The sequence below is a fragment of the Typopeltis vanoorti genome, chromosome 10, assembly GCF_054136105.1.
Source record: "Typopeltis vanoorti isolate ZY-2024b chromosome 10, IOZ_Tvanoo_1.0, whole genome shotgun sequence".
NCBI classification, from domain to species: domain Eukaryota; kingdom Metazoa; phylum Arthropoda; class Arachnida; order Uropygi; family Thelyphonidae; genus Typopeltis; species Typopeltis vanoorti.
Genome location: NC_143558.1, coordinates 111,322,743 through 111,339,354, shown reverse-complemented (window position 1 = coordinate 111,339,354; position 16,612 = coordinate 111,322,743). Strand labels below are relative to the sequence as shown.

Sequence of the window (16,612 nt, the reverse complement as noted above, 5' to 3'; positions counted from 1 at the left end):
GATTAGATTGATACCATTCCCATGCAACTGCAAATTAATTTCATTAAATTTTGCAAATATATCTGATAAATAAGCAACATAATGCCTGATATCTTTGAGTTCATCATTGAGCAAAGTTTTTTTGTCGTCTCAAACAGTTGCCTCTTGACAAACAACGAACTTCAATATAAAGCAGCAAATGTTCAAAATGTTCATCATTTTCATCACAGAGCTCTCGAGAAAGTCTATCATTATGGGCATGGGCTTTAATGTTATTCACTACAGTAATGACAGAGTGTCGTGAGTTGTGCAAGCGATCGCTGACGTTTTTTGTTAGCAGATGTTGGCGATGAATGACACAGAAAATGGAAAATATATTTGGCACTACTTTTTTTCAAGTAGGCGACAAACCCACTGTAGCGACTTGTCATTGATGGTGCTTCATCACTTGCACAAGAAAGTATGTTACTAAGTGAGATTTCCTTATCTTTGAAGAACTGCTCAACAACAGGAAATATTGAATCCCATTTAGTGTATGTATCTAGTAGCTTTGCAAATAACAATTGTTGAACCAAATTTTCTTCCTTCACAAAGCGCACATAAGCTAAAAGCAAAGATTCATTTCCTGGTAAAGTTGACTCGTCCAGTTGTGATGCAAAGTCTGTTGTCCTTAATGTGCAGCATAATGTTTCTTCAACATTAGCAGCCATTTCATCTACTCGCCTTTGCACAGAATTGTTGCTGAGAGGAATCGTCTTAATTATGTCGTGTGGTGACGTATGTAAAACAGTACTCAGAATCTCACTAACAGCTGGCAGGATGAGTTCCTTACCAATCGTGTGTGGTCTTTCAGACTTTGCGATCAACAATGAAATGTTGTAAGATGCACGCAAACCATCGGTGTTTTGTTGTGAAGCATTGCAAAACATGCTTGAAACTGTTGGTCGCTTTTGAAATTTTTCTCGGAGAGATTGAAAGAAAGTTAAATTCTTATTTACCTTGTCAGGATGTACCTTCTTCAAATGTTCATTTATTCTGGAAGGCTTCATGGCCTCATCAGAGAAGACCCTTTCACATTATAGGCACATTGGCAGCTGCTGGCATGCATCCATATTTGCAGTATTCAATGCTATACTGCCTACATTTCTTCTTTGACGTATTTGCATCTGCTATTTCCATTCTGGATCATGTAGAAATACGCGTACATACATATTTGAAAGCAATTTTTTAAATAATAACCTTTATCTTTATATCCTCACAATATAACATAACGTATAATTTGCCAAGCTGTGACACAACACTTATATAGCTGAAAGCTTCACATTTTTGTTCAGTAAACAAGAATATGGGAAAATACATTATACCACACTCAATACCATTAATGTAAAAAAGGACCACTTCAGAAATTATCAATAAAAAACTCGAAAATTGTCTTCGAAGCAGCAGTATATATCTTGGAAAACAACATGGAAAACAACGAAAAATGTTTTGGAAACAACAATAACCAAATAGCATCGATTAATTATTGCATGTTTCAGCATTTTGCAGCACACCTCAGCATTCCCCTGCCGCCCCTTGCAGCAAGGGAAAGCTGAAATGTCTTGTAAATAACAATAATAATAATAAAATCTCTTCGAAATAACAATAATAATAACAATAATCAAATACAGCAATTAATTATTGCACATTTCAGCATTTTGCAGCACACCTCAGCGTCCCCCTGCTGCCCCTTGCCTCTTAGAGCCCCCTAGGCAATCCCACCACCCACTTTGGGAACCCCTAATCTATACTGATCGTCAACTGTTTGAATATGCTTTTTATGAGTACGGTATTGAAACATCTTAAATGTTTTAATAATCTCTTCCTAGCGTTTTGTGGTGGAAATCAAGGACATCCACATTATAAAGTAAACTATATAAAATCACAAGAAATACACAACCCTTCTATGAAATATTTTTCATCACTTTTTCTAATCCGCTCTTCTATAATACATGAACAAATAATAATTATTACCGTTTACATTCACTTTTTCGTGAATTGAAATGGCTTGCCTTTGGAAGTGATGAATGTAAAGTGTGAATAAATTCAAGAGAAGGTATGACACATTGTGAGCGATGTGGTCTCCCGAAATCTGGTGGTATAGTAATAATCTTAATGAGGTTTCCATTCAGTTTAAATATCATATCAGATATCCTTGCTTCGATAGAATATTGAACTTTTTAAAAAATAATATAAAATAACTTTATAACTTTACACTCCAATAACAACACAATTTCATTGTTCTGCTCAATGTTCTTCGTGAACTATAATAATTAACCCTCTGAAATATGGACTGCCTCAGGGTTGTAAAGACCTGGGTTCGAACTCGTCTAGGATGCATTTTATTTTTACAGGCCTTTCCATCCTCAAAGTTAGGTGGTCTCTCATGTGAAAATGGCATTGTTTTCCAGCCAGACTTAGATTTTTCATTGTGTAAAAAAGGACAGAACTAACGGAGGGAGATCATGCATAGTTTGACAGCTATACTCGAATATGTTTAGTTGACTACAGATAAAAATCGCTGTCCTATCGTAGCATTAATTATAGTTGGCTCTTAATTATCCTGACCACATTTCCTTGAGACAAAAGGGGACATTGCGCTTCCAAAAACGAGACGTGGGTTATGTAATATTCTATATTCATGAAAAAGTATGACGATAAAAAAGGTTTTATTACATAAGCATATTGAGCTTGCCATTATTCTTCAGTGACAGAACCCATACAAAAATTTAGGTAGACGTAGAGGGGGACTGTATTTCACCACGATCATACCATGAATATTTCTCCAATGAAATGATCATACACAGAAAATTTCGTTCTTTCAACACCTTATCATAAAACGTTTCGCACTCCATAACACAATTTTCTCTTACAACATAGCTAGGCTGACCATATTTCCTTGAGACAAAAACAGGACATTGGGATGGAAGAAAAACGGGACGGGAGTTATATAATATTCTGTATTCATGAAAATTAAAACCATAAAAATTTTTTATTACATAAACATATTTAGCTTACCATTATTCTTCATTGACAGAACCCATACAAAAATTAACTTAGACGTAAAGGGGAAGAGGGGCTGTACGAGTATTTCACCACGATCGTACCATGAATATTTCTCATTTCAGAATAAATCTGTACCCATCTGTCAGATACAGTAATGTTTTGTTCATTCCATTAGATTTTATGAAGATCCATTTATCTAATACACGAGTTTTGTCTGTTTCTGTGCGTGTGATGGGTTCCTCGTTCAAGCTGTCCTGCATTTTTTTCATTCACGTGTCTTCCTTAGTAGTACCCACTAGAACTTCTCAGTGTTTCCTAAACCGCACTTCCACTTGTTGATATATTCTAACTGGTTTCACAGAAATTCTCAACTACCTCAAACAACTTAGCCTCATTAATTTCTCCTGAATCTACTAATATTTTCAGTTGCTTTTTGACACCAGTAGTTACAAACACTTCACTTTCTCTGGACTCTAAATGGTTCACAAGGTTTTCAATGTTCATGGATACTTCCGTAGCTGAAATATTACCTTTTTCAATTAAGCTAATGTATGTTTGAAACGTACACACTTGATCTCTTGAAAATTACAACCACAATTTCAAATATGGATCTTCAAACAATTTTCGCAACATAACAAGGCATTTTTCTTGAGAAAGAAAATAAGAACGAAGCTCATCAAATGCTTAGAATTATGTCAATTGATGGACCCAAAGATAAAATCTTGTATTTCCATGCTCTAATGATTCAGCGTAATTATTTCCTGTAAAATCACAAACGTTTTTCAGTTCTTCAGCTCTATGTGCATATGTTGAAGTAGTTGTATGATTTCGCTGCAAAACATTCAATATCAATTGGAAAGCACTTGACAGCGCACTGGAGACAAATGTGTATAATGTGTGCCCCACAACCAATAAAGATAATCTGCCTCTTCAATTCAGTTCCAAGTTTTTGCCACACATTATTTTTGCCAAGTCTTTTGCAACTGCCAAAATTGGTGTTCGTGTTATCTGCACACAAAGCAACAGTTTGGTTTTGTAAAGCAAATTTGTTAGTTTCGTCATTCAACATAGCTCAATGTAGATCGGATATTTCGCCAGGTAAGGAAATAAAGTCTATAAATTTGTCTTGTACACCACAATCTGGCAAAAACGTACCACGAAATGATTGAAGAAAGTTTGCCTTTTTTTTGTTTGATGCATCTAAACTGACTAATGCTTTTTGTTTTATTCAAATCCTCTATTACTTCGTCCAATATGTTTGGTGATAAAATATTGGTAATTATTGCTTCTGATTTGGTACGTGCTGAAGAAAATTCTGGTTCATGAATTTTATTTATGAATGTCTACAAGCAGTCATTTGCGCGAAAACTTTCGCTGTGACCCATAGTATGATAAGCAACAAGAGCTTCACTTGCTGCAATTTTATTACTTTCATTATTTTCATCACATCTCACCATAAACGAGCTGATGTTTTCAACTGAGGTTAGAATTTCTTCAGCATCCTTATGTTTCTGGATACGTAGATGTTAGTTGATGTCGCTTCTGCCTCCATGAACAACGGAAAAATGGACATTACAATGTTTGCATACAACTTTTGCTCCATCACTACACAGCTTGTCCAGTTTAATGAATTTGAATTCTTTCTGGAGATCGTCAGTTTCGCATTTTTGACATTGCAAGGATAGACTTAAATCTTTAAAAAATAAGACTTGACACTTTAAAAAATATGTAATTTAAACCACCGGCTTTGAATAACAAAGCCACCGGTTAGCATATATACAAAACAAAACCTAATGCTACAGCAGAACAGACGCCGCGTCTGAGACGGGCAAGTGTTGCCAGCATCTTTTTCTTTATTTTCTCTGAATAAATCACGGCAGATATCGATATTTAGTATCGAACAATGAGACTCCATGGTTATACAAATTACTGGTATGCATGATATTGATATAAAATTATAGGTTATGAATGATAATTTATGAATGACCAATATGAAAGTATATTTAATAGTTTTTATTAAAAACGGGACAAAATTGACATTTTTATTAAAACGACGGGACGGCTGGGAAATATGAAAAAAAAAAAACGCTACTGTCCCGTTCAAAATGGTACGTTTGGTCAGTCTAAACATGGCCCCCTTTATCTCAACACATAACCTAGATTTCTACATACTGTTCATAACAGAAAGGGTTCTCTCCGCAGGTGCTGTACTTCCTGGAAAACAAAGAATGAACTCTACAGTAATGCAAAAGTCATGAAAGTCTAGGCATTTTTCACTCATCTCCAAAAAATCTGGACCCATCTATCAGATACAAGAATGTTTTCTTTATTCCATGTATCCAACTGCCTCACAAATATAGATTTTATGATGGTCCACTAATTGAATACGCGAGTTTCTTCTGTTTTTCTTCGTGTGATGAGTTCCTCGTTCACGCTGTCCTGTATTTCTTTCCGTTGAGTTTTCTTCCGTAATAATACCCATTTGAACTTCTCAGTGTTTCCTTACCTACACTTCCACTTGTTGACATATTCTGAGCTGGTTCCATAGAAATTTTCAACTATCTCAATAACCTTAAACTCATCAATTTCTCCTTAATCTACTAACATTTCCGGTTGTGTTTTGACATCACTACTTACAAACATTTCACTTTTTCTGGACTTTAAATTGTTTACATGGTTTTCAATGTTCCTGGCTACTCCTGTAGCTGAAATATTATCTTTTTTTTTTCAATTAAGCTAATGTATGTTTCGAACGTAGACACTTGATCTCTTGCAAATGACTACGACAATTCCATACAGGGATCCTCAAACAATTTTTGCAACAGGATATTTTCTTCTGAAAGAAAATAAGAATGAAGCCCATGTAACATTCTTAAAATTGTGTCAATTGATGGACCCAAGGACAAAAATTTTCTATTTCCATGCTCTAACAATTTAGCATGATTGTTTCCTGCAAAGTCACACATATTTTTCAGTTCTTCAACTCTTATATACTGAAGTATTTGTATACTTTTACTGTAAAATATTCAACATCACTTGGTTTTATTCAGATTCTCTATTACTTCTCCCAATATGTATGGTGATAAAACGTTGGTAATTATTGTTTCTGATTTGGTACTTGCTGAAGAAATTTTGGTTCATAAATTTTATTTTCCAATGTGTCGACAAGCAGTCATTTCCGTGAAAACGTTTGCCTCGATGCACCGTACGATAAGCAACAAGAGCTTCACTTGCTGCTACTTTATCGCTTTCGCTATCACGATCACGTCTCAGCATAAACGAGCTGATGTTTTTAACTGAAACCAAAGTCTTTTCAGCATCCTTATGTTTCTGGCTACGTAGATGTTGGTAGATGTCGCTTCTGCCTTCATGAGCTACGGAAAAATGGACATTACAATGTTGGCATACCACTTTTGTTCCATCACTACACAGCTTGTCCAGTTAAAGCATAAATTCTTTCTGGAGATCGTCATTAAAACTGCAGTTTCGTCTCTTGACATTGCAAGGATAGACCTTTAAACCTTTTTTAAACATTTTAAACTTAAAGGTTTAAAAAATAAGATTTACAACTTTATAAAGTATGAAATGTAAACCACCGGCATTGAATAACAAAGCCAACGGTTAGCATACAGGCAAAACAAAAACGAACGCTACAGCAGAACAGACGCCTCGTCTGAGACGTGCAAGTGTTGCCAACATTTATTCATTTTTTAAAAAAAATTTCTCTGATTAAATCATTGCAGATATCGATATTTAGTATCGAACAATGCGACACCTTGGTTACACAAATTATTGGTATGATATACGATTATAAGTTATGAATAATAATTTATAATTGACCAATATTCAAGTATATTTATAATTTTTATTAAAAACGGGACAAAACTGACATTTTTATTAAAACGACGGGGAAATATGAAAAAAAAAACGTACTGTCCTGTTCAAAACGGTACGTATGGTCTGCCTACTGTTAACATATCATTCGGCCTAACCTGCTAACGTGTACCATTGTTTTTTTTTTAGTGCACCTAATTCGATATGAATTATTTTGTCCAAAGTTAGAGATGGATTACCAAATCTTAAAGAATAGGCATAAGTTTTGACTTCCTTCTCTTGAAATTATTTTTAGGCTTTTTTGTGCGTTGGTTTCGTTTAAACAACTCGGAGTTTCGGTTTTTTTATAAATCAACCCACCTACTATACTCCTGACGTTATTTTAAATTACATTTGAAATTTGCCCAAATTCATTATAAACTGGATTCAAACTTAGTTTAATGGGCGTATAAATTAACATGCAACTTATAATATGTATTATAAGTAATATGCAAATAACTATTAAAGGCGTTGTAAGGCCGAAATTAACACTAAAGGTTACCCAACTAAGTATTAACCCACATTGTGAGAATTTTTGTATATCTCATTTTTTCTATATGTTTCAATTTTGTTCTTTATAACTGCTGTTCTAATAAAAAATCCTTCATAAAAGTTATTGCATTACATTCTTGATTAAATTATCTTTCCATTGATATATAATTTTATGCTATTACTTCACAAACAAGTGGTGTTATGGGCCATCAAACCTCAGAAATACACTTTTTTTCAAAAGGTTTCCACAATTTTTTGCAACTAGTGTATATGATATGCAATATCATACTTGAGTTTTCTAGCATTTCTTTGCACTAAACTGAACTACACTTGCTCGTAGTTAAATTTACAAATTGCATCGAGAATGTCTTTTTCCAGGTTCCATGAAAATTCGTCGAAAATGCAATTCATCTAAAAAAACAATCCACCGAAAATTTTAAATTTTCGTTAATGTTATGATAAAAGTGATCCATTTAGAACAAAAACTGAACAATGCAGACAGCTTCTTGTACTGGCAACTTCTACTAATTCCGCTAAGTCAGAGAGTTACTATAAAACATAATTTTGACACGTTATTTCTTTATTGGCCCGAATATAGCTTAACTGAAAACTGGAACGGTTCGAAATTCAAATAGCGAATCTGAGTAAAATTCACCCCATAATAATTGCTCTATTGAAGTCGCATATTACTACCAGCAACAACAATAATAATGGAGCCTTCGTAGTTTAGTCGGTATAAACGAAGCCGTTTAATTAGGAAGACCTGGGTAGTTTGAATCCCTTTTACGACGCGCATAATATTTATCAGTCCTGTTCAGCTAAAATTAAGTTAGCAGTCATAATACGGAGATTGGTGGGTTTTTCTTACCGGAAACAGGCAAATCCGTCCCATGAACAGACATAAAATAGTTACCGGACAAGAAAGACTGTAAGAAACCATATTGTTCCTCCTATTAAAGTAGCATTGCTATCTTCCTATGCACGGTTCGGTTTTTGTTCAGAATGGATCAATTTCTCATAACATTTTCGAAATTTTAAAATTTTCGGTGAATTAATATAATTAATATAATTAACGGCTATTTTAGCCTGTTTTTGTTTAGGAGTGTCCTTATATTTAATACATTGGCTAACATAACTCAAAAGGGGTATATATATATATATTTTAGGGCATTATGGGCGAGTATAGAAGGCAATTATGGCAGAATAAAAAATGTGGATAAAAAATGTGGTTTCGGTGAATTGTTTTTTCGATGAATTGCATTTCCGACGATTTGTCGTTCGATGAATTGCCTTTTCGATGAATCGTCTTTCGATGAACTCTCCGGATACCCTTTTTCGCTTATCTGCGAGTATTGCGCTTTATTTACTTTGAAAGAGTAAGCAAATACTACTCAATTCTCCTTATGAGGAGAGCATACTCTTCCTCCTTGCTCGAAGTCCAGTAACTCACGCTTATCTCGTTATGAAAGTTGTTAAAAGGCTCGTTTCATTTAGTAATACACGTTCATTGACGTCCTCCCAAGATTTTTAAATTAAAATGAAAGTGGTTGCAATCAGCTAATTAACTTTATTCAGACAAGTGTAGTGAAAGTGAACTGAATTAGATGCGTTTCGTCTATTACAATTACAAGAAAACAATTGTTATTTTATAATTGTAATAGACGAAACACATCTAAATGTTTGGTTCTCACCACATTTTTATCAGGAACTTTTCAGTTTGACGTTTATGGGGAACAAACTGAAAGTGAAAAGTTTTGTTCGACGTACTTAGATATAATAAGTACTTAGACAAGAGTTCCTGGTTTTTTTTTCTAATAAAAAAACCCATCTAGCTTTTCCTGTTCTGTGTTTCAGGTTTCCAGAAGCAATCAACCACTCCTGTTCATATTTGCTAAATGTAAATGTATATAGATTTGCTAATGCAAAGAGCTTTCCACTCCCTCACCCGTTAGGGGAATACACCAGTAGTAAGGACCCTCGAATAGGGTGCGAGATTTTCATGCATGGCTCATCAACCACTGTGAAACAGTTCATTTTGACCAGAAACTTTCTGTCCAAAATTGCCATGAGCCTGTTTGAGTTGGAGGTGTGGGTTGCCTGCCACATATTAATTAAGGCAGGATATTAATTATTAGAAAGAACTGATAAACCTTAATTCTATTACAGTCGGTCAAGGTAGTGAAATATATAAATACTGTGTGGTGGAGAGTAATATTTTTAATCATGCGTTCCATAGTCCTCCTCTATCCTGAACATTGTTCTGCCTGTTCGGGACTAGCTCTTACTCTAAAATGTGTAAGATTTATGTCATTATTTATAATAACTAACGTTCTTATGAGGAAAGCTACGCAGCCCTCTAAATGAAATGAAACTCATGACAATCTTGAACATGGTGAATTTCTGATGAAGTCAAGCGTGCTGTTTCACAGTGACTGTCAGAAGAGATGCCGCTACTATCGAAATATCCCAACTAAACTCTAAGCTCATTTCTAAATGAATGGCTCTATTCACTGCAACTTGCCGATAGTAGCGCCATCTCTTTTGATCAAGAAGAGTGGCGGAATACACTGGAACTTGGGGAGGAGAAATAACCTAGAACTTGGCATGCATTTCCTCAACACTATACATCCGTGAGCTGTGTTACGTAAATATAATTGTTGTAACAACGTAGTATTATTAAACTCCCCCCCCTCTCTCTCTCTCTATCTATCTATCTCTGTTATAGCAAGCGTTTTATATTTGTTTCTATTGTTAACAGGAAATAAACCTAAACTGCGCTCAAACTGCAAAGTTGGTTCGTTTAAGATTTGAGGGAAAAGCTCTCAGTGGCAGGCGCTCATTATGTTGTCCCTATGAGGATTAAATGAAACATATATAAATTAACTCGAAGATTCTTCATCCCGTCTAATTTCCTCATATCACTTTCCGCCGTGAATTTAAAAGCGGATCCAGTTGTGCGATCACAAAAGTTGCTATTTTATTTTCCAATTCTGCCCACCTAACAGGATCTGACTTGCTGTTGATGTGTAGATTGTGACATTTCTTACAGTGAGTGGTTATTTTATGGGGGGAAAAATAATGCAATATTCCCAATAATGCTGCTTCGACATTAATCTAGTTTTCATTCTCTTTATTGACAAAATAATAGAATATTAGTATATTCTTTTCACTATCACATAAAAAAAGTTTTAAAAAAATTAAAATTCGCCATTCTGGTTAGCTGAGTGTTCAAAATATCCAGTCCAAAGGGTCCAAATTTATTATATATTCACCATAATAGTAGCAAAAGGTGGAACGAATGCATTGAGGACAGATGGAGAATGTAAGGATAGTTTTGAAATGGATTCTGGAAAGAGAAGATCAAAACGGCTTGGCAGAGAATGACAGAAAATGCTGACCAGATTGACGCAACTACAGACGGGAGCATAATTATGTTAAGAAAGGGATCGAATGGGATTGAAGTGAATCTTGGTCCTTTCTGCCACAGAATATAAATAAGATAAATAAGCTGGCATAGGAAGAATATATACGTGTATGGAATGTGTGTATTCTGTTTAAAAATACATAAACAAAACTTAATTTATTACTAAGTGAATTCTTGATTACTTATATCATGGCTAGCCAACCTTAGGTAATCCGAGGACCGCATTAGAAAAAAAAAATTATCCGAGGGCCGCATCACAATGCGTATCTAGTAATTTGGTGAGCAGCAGCGACACAACCTCGAAATCTGAACACACAAACAACACTAATTGCGCAATAATCGAAATTAGTATTGCGATTAGTGCGAGGAAAGTGATACTGTATATGAAGTTGTTTTTTTATTAAATCGAGCATCAAGTCTCTTAATATAGTGAGAAAAACTAACATCTATACTAATCGTCAATCGTTTGAATATGCTCTTTAAGGGTGGTTAAACAGAGTTTTCCGCTAAACGTTTCCGGAATTCAGTAACGATTGTCTCCTGGTTATAAAGAACTGGGTTAGGCTTTTCCAACTGCAAAGTCAGGTGATCTCTCATATATAAATGAGATTGTTTTCCACCCCTACTTAGATTTTCCATCCTTCAAAAAAAGAGAAAAGGAGAGAAAGAGAGAGCATGCAGGAGTTTGGAAACTGTACTTGACTAGAAGTAGAAATGACTGACACCTGACCTATCATAGCATTAATTAGATTTATACGAAGTTAATTATAGTTGGTTGTTAACTTATTATTCAGCATAACCTGCAACGTGTACTATTGCTATTCTTAGTGGAACTAATTCGATATGAATTATTTTGTTCAAAGTTAAAGATAGGTACTCAGATCTTAAAGAATAGCTTAAGTTTTGACGTCTTAAGCTATTCTTTAGGGTTGTTCGGTTTGCGCGTTGGTTTCGTTAATCATCTCGGAGTTTCGATTATTTAAAAATAAATCCACCTACTGCTAATGTTGTTTTTAAATTACACTAGAACTTTGCCCAAATTGATTATAAATCGGATTCAAACTTCAGCTGTCGATCATCTCAAACTGAATACATATCGGAGCTTGAATTAAATCACTGAACTTGGTTCAATGGGCGTATAAATTATACCCCATGGTTTGAATCTTGCGCATGAATGTTGTAGGTGTTCTCTATTTTTACTGCCGTTATATGCGATGAAGAAGGGGAAAATTGAAAACAGATTTCAAATCATGATGCTTTTAAATCGTTTGCAATTCTGGGAAGGTTCTCAAGAATGATCATACTTATTCGGCTGTCTCTGTTAAAAGGCTAGTCATTTTTATTTCATAAATTTTTACAGGATCTTGAAATGAGAACTTTTCATAAGTCAGTTATTTTCTGCCGTATACTACAGTTGGCAAAATGTAGTCAAAATCAATTTGTCTAAAATGACTTGAAGATATTCAAAAGTGAATTCTGCTGAAATTTCACGCTATGGTTGCTAAAAAGTTGGAGCTGAATAACACAGACTGAGAGGAAGTTTTATTTTATTATTATGCAAAATTTATTGCTATAGTTTTCATATTATTGTCTTAAACAAGACATAATTCTTGATGTACAAAATTTAATGCTTATTTTGGACACTCAGAAGGACAAACGCATTTTCCACACCCGTTTCTAACGTATCCTTTCTTGCAAAAACATCCCTCAATGCACAATGCTATACACACATCTGGTCCTGTTTTTCTTTTGCAGCTTTCACAGGTTAAAGGACATGCGGAACCACACATAGTAAATTCTTCATTAACGCCATTACACTCAATAGCTACAAAAAAAAGAAAGAAAGAAAGCCTTACTTAACAGGCAATTGCATTCAATAATATATACAATTTAGTTTATTTTTATTTAAAAGTATTTTTTTTGTTACTTTTATAAAAACTTACTGTATTCAATCAAAATATTATACCATAGCCGGAATTTGTCGTAGAACTACCGCTAAACATCTGGGATAACCTTTATAAGACCTTTCAACGTTGCAGGAAGTACCTCGTTGCCAAAATTGCTTCCTGTGATTTCCTGCATGGAGATTCAAACGCCGGATCTTTGTCAATCCACTTAATTCTGGACGTCGTAGGAAATTTAAATCAGGCGAATTCGGTTGCTATTGTAAGACCCAGCCATTCTTGAATGATATCGCAACTTTTTTTGCGATATCATTCAAGAATGATATTTGCTGGATTATTTGCTGGAAAATGCCTCTTCCATCTACGAAGGCAGCAGTAACTGAATGGAAGTACTTGATCAGTCACAACGGAGAAGTATTTCATAGAATTCATTGTACTGCTATTGATCTCCAATAGTTTCTCAGAAAAACATCTCCAATATCATCAGTGCTTCCTTCTGCCATTTAATGCGGCACCTTATGGTGCAACAGAAAATGATAATCACTCAATGGAATTTTTTTTCCAGTTTGCAATTTGCCAATGATGTCTCTAACTCAAAATTTAGTTAATCGTCGATGATTAGACTCTTAAAGATCCTCAGGGGGGGTGGGGGGCAGACGGAGGAGGGTGCGTTGGTTTGTGGTCTGGGGAATGGCACCATTCTTCCCCTGATTAAATACCATGGTTAGCCATACTACATTTTCTTCTAAGAGCTTGTAGAAAACGGGACACCTACGTTTATTATAAGTATCAAATAGACGTGGGTGTCCACCATGACTATGTTCCTTTTCAGTCTCTTTCTGCTCCCTGAATGCAGCTACAGCATTCCATGAACAGCTAAAAATATTGCCATTTTACTGGATTCTGCCTTCCTTCAAGTGGTACTTGACAATTACGCCTTTTTCGAAGACCATCAGATTACGTCCCTTGTCCATGTTGATCAGTCACACTTCCAGTAGCGTGAGCTGCCTTTTCATAGTTGTGTTATCTGCTGTGGCAGAATGGCCGATTATAAAATAAGGAGGGTTGTAATATTTCTAATGGACTGTACATACTGTGTTCAAGTTTCCACGATCAAGTTTCGCGCAACTTGAACTTGGTTTTCTTACTCTTCTGTGTAAGACTTTTTGAACTGACTTAAAAATACATCTATAAATGGGGTTATTTCTTTTAAAAAGGCATTTCAAAAGGTTTCATGTCCCTTACCAAAATGAGTACTCGCATTCTCAATGCCAGTGAGGTAGAAACTTTAAAATCACATGACCGCTTTCTTTTCTCATGAATGCATATTTTGTACTTGAAACGCTTTTTTTTAAAGTGGAATATTATGAATTTGAAGACAATTATGAAAGCAAATTGTGCACAGGACTGTTGTAGTACTACATGATTTTCAAATTGCTACTAATCTACGAACTATTTTATTCTCAAATTATGCTGTTAGCAGTCTAATATTATGAGATATTATTTGTCTTCTTGCATCGCTCGACCTAAGTCATGGTGTTTCTCACCCCCGTGCCCCTTTCTTGGCATATTGGCATCGCACACGTTTTGCTAACCTTTTTCTCTTCTGTTCTTTTTGTGAACATTCTTTAGATTCTCTGAACATTCTTTAATGTTACAAATAGATTCCGTTTCTTTATAACATGTTCCTTGCTCTGTCATTAATGCTGCTTGTTTGCTCTAATAATTTTTTTTCAGAAGTAATTGTGGTCTGTAGTATTTGATCTTCTTCTACAATTTTTCTTAGCTTCTTAAATATACTTGCATAAATCTTACAAGGAACATTTAGAGAAACTCCTTTATAATTTTTCACATTCAGTTCTATTTCTCGTTTCGAACGTTCTTTAGAAAATGGAACTCCGGAATTCGACGTTGACCGCAATATCGTCAGATATAGAGATCTAAAAAAATTAGACCTCCATATCTGAAAGTTTCTGGTCAAATAATGAATTAGATACATGTGTAGTAAAGCATCGTCATACACATATGAATATACTTTATCTCAAAATTTCAGTTAATTGAAAATTTCCTGGACATTTCTATATAAATACGTTTGCCATGAAATGTGTCCCATCTTGAACTACATCCCAATCTTTCATTTTATAAAATTAATTAATTGTTGAACTTAGTAGTAGTTATCTGGAAATAACTTATACAGGCAAACTATTTCGTAAAATTGATTGATAAAAACTTTAAAATGGAATTTAGGTAGATCACCTTAATTATGACTTACCTTCTCCGGACAAACAAGAAGCAGACAGTAAAGCAACAGCGGCAAAGACAAGAACCACATTCATGACTAAGTTTTATCTAGAACATAAAACTTAGTATTAAAATTACTTCCTTAATTGTATTTAATGTTGATACATTGCAATACAACCTGAATCAGTTTTTTTAAGTATATCTGAACACCGTTTCTTTTGTTTTAAACCCTGTCAACCCAAAATACAAAGAAATAAAACGATTGTATACCGTCAAATGGACGAATTACATAATCGTTTTCAGGTTTACTTACACCATTACTCACTTTAGCCGAATTTAGATGAACTGCTTACGTAATTTTCTTTTATAAGAGGTCTATTTGAAATATATAATATAATATAATAAAAAATTAAGTGATCCTGAATAGCAATGAACAAAGCAAGAAGCAGTTATTTGGAATCGTTTTGCAAAAAAACTTAATTAAAAGCGAAAAATTGAAGTAGATTTTATTAAATAGATACGTCAATAAAAATGTAATTATAACGAAAATATTTCATCGACTAGTCTTGAATTAAGTTAGAGCAAAAAGAAATTCATTTACCCCGTTTGATAAATGTTATCCGAATATCATTAAGAGTTTAAAAACAGCTTGCCTAATATTTAATAATTTTATTAATTGAAATACATTTATTTCAGATCCCTGTTTAATTCTATGGGAGTCTGAAATCAATGTGTAGCACAGGAGGGAAAATATGCATAAAAACCCTTTGCGTTTATATCAAGAAAGGAAGGGATTCATACCAAGAGAATTGTTATCTCTTTCTTTTTCTGTAAACCATTTGAAACAAGTAAAAATAAATAAATAAATAAACCAACTAGCTAATTACCTAGTTGGTTTAAATTAACCAACTACTTAATTCATGCTTGATTGCAACCAACGGTGTGCTTCAATATATTAGTTATTTTTACATTGACCATCCTAATGGAATTAGTCACAGACATAAAATGTTCACAGATTACATCTCTTTCCATATTTCTGCACATCAACAGTTGGATAGTGGAAATATTTAATTTTATATATATATATATATATATATATTTGCTGTACCATCCTTCACGGAATAAGAAACATGTGTTACAATCCATTACACAAGCACATTCATCCAACATTTTTGATAACAATTTTCAAAACATTCAAGTATTCTTAATATCCTGAAATATTTTATATATTGATCAGCCACACTCAGATTCAGATATTAACGTGCTCAACTAAATGTTTAAAATGTTACTTACGGACTGACTTGAACTAAGAGCACAGGGTTCTGTTCCCGAAGATGCTATTCTTTCCTTCGAAGTAGATGAGGCTAATGCGCATGCATATAAATCAATGCAGAAGTAGAATTAACTAGTGAACGTGAGATGATGCATGAGTTTTTTGAATGTCAAGTTCCTTTCTCGTGCTCAGTTTAACAAGACAGTGTGTGTTTGCATCAGCAATTGATTCTGTTCATGCACCATTTCATCCACAATGTTACGTGAACAGAATCTATTGTTGTTCGCAGATCACAGGCGTCGCACGTACACTTTGCCCAGTATTCAAATGAATGTTCTTAGAATATTCAATTTATCTTCTAAGATATCCCGTTGTATTCTG

The 16,612-nt window shown here is 34.3% G+C and overlaps 1 long non-coding RNA gene and 1 pseudogene across 1 annotated transcript; both read right to left on the bottom strand.

Moving 5' to 3' along the window:
• Positions 1 to 251: 251 nt before the first annotated feature.
• Positions 252 to 1,158, bottom strand: LOC150102699 (zinc finger MYM-type protein 6-like; annotated as a pseudogene).
• Positions 1,159 to 12,553: 11,395 nt separating this feature from the next.
• Positions 12,554 to 16,407, bottom strand: LOC150102698 (uncharacterized). The gene is made up of 3 exons (XR_016548954.1): positions 16,252 to 16,407; positions 14,990 to 15,066; positions 12,554 to 12,638 (listed from the first exon to the last, which is right to left on the bottom strand). It is a non-coding gene; the product is annotated as an uncharacterized LOC150102698 (long non-coding RNA).
• Positions 16,408 to 16,612: the final 205 nt, after the last annotated feature.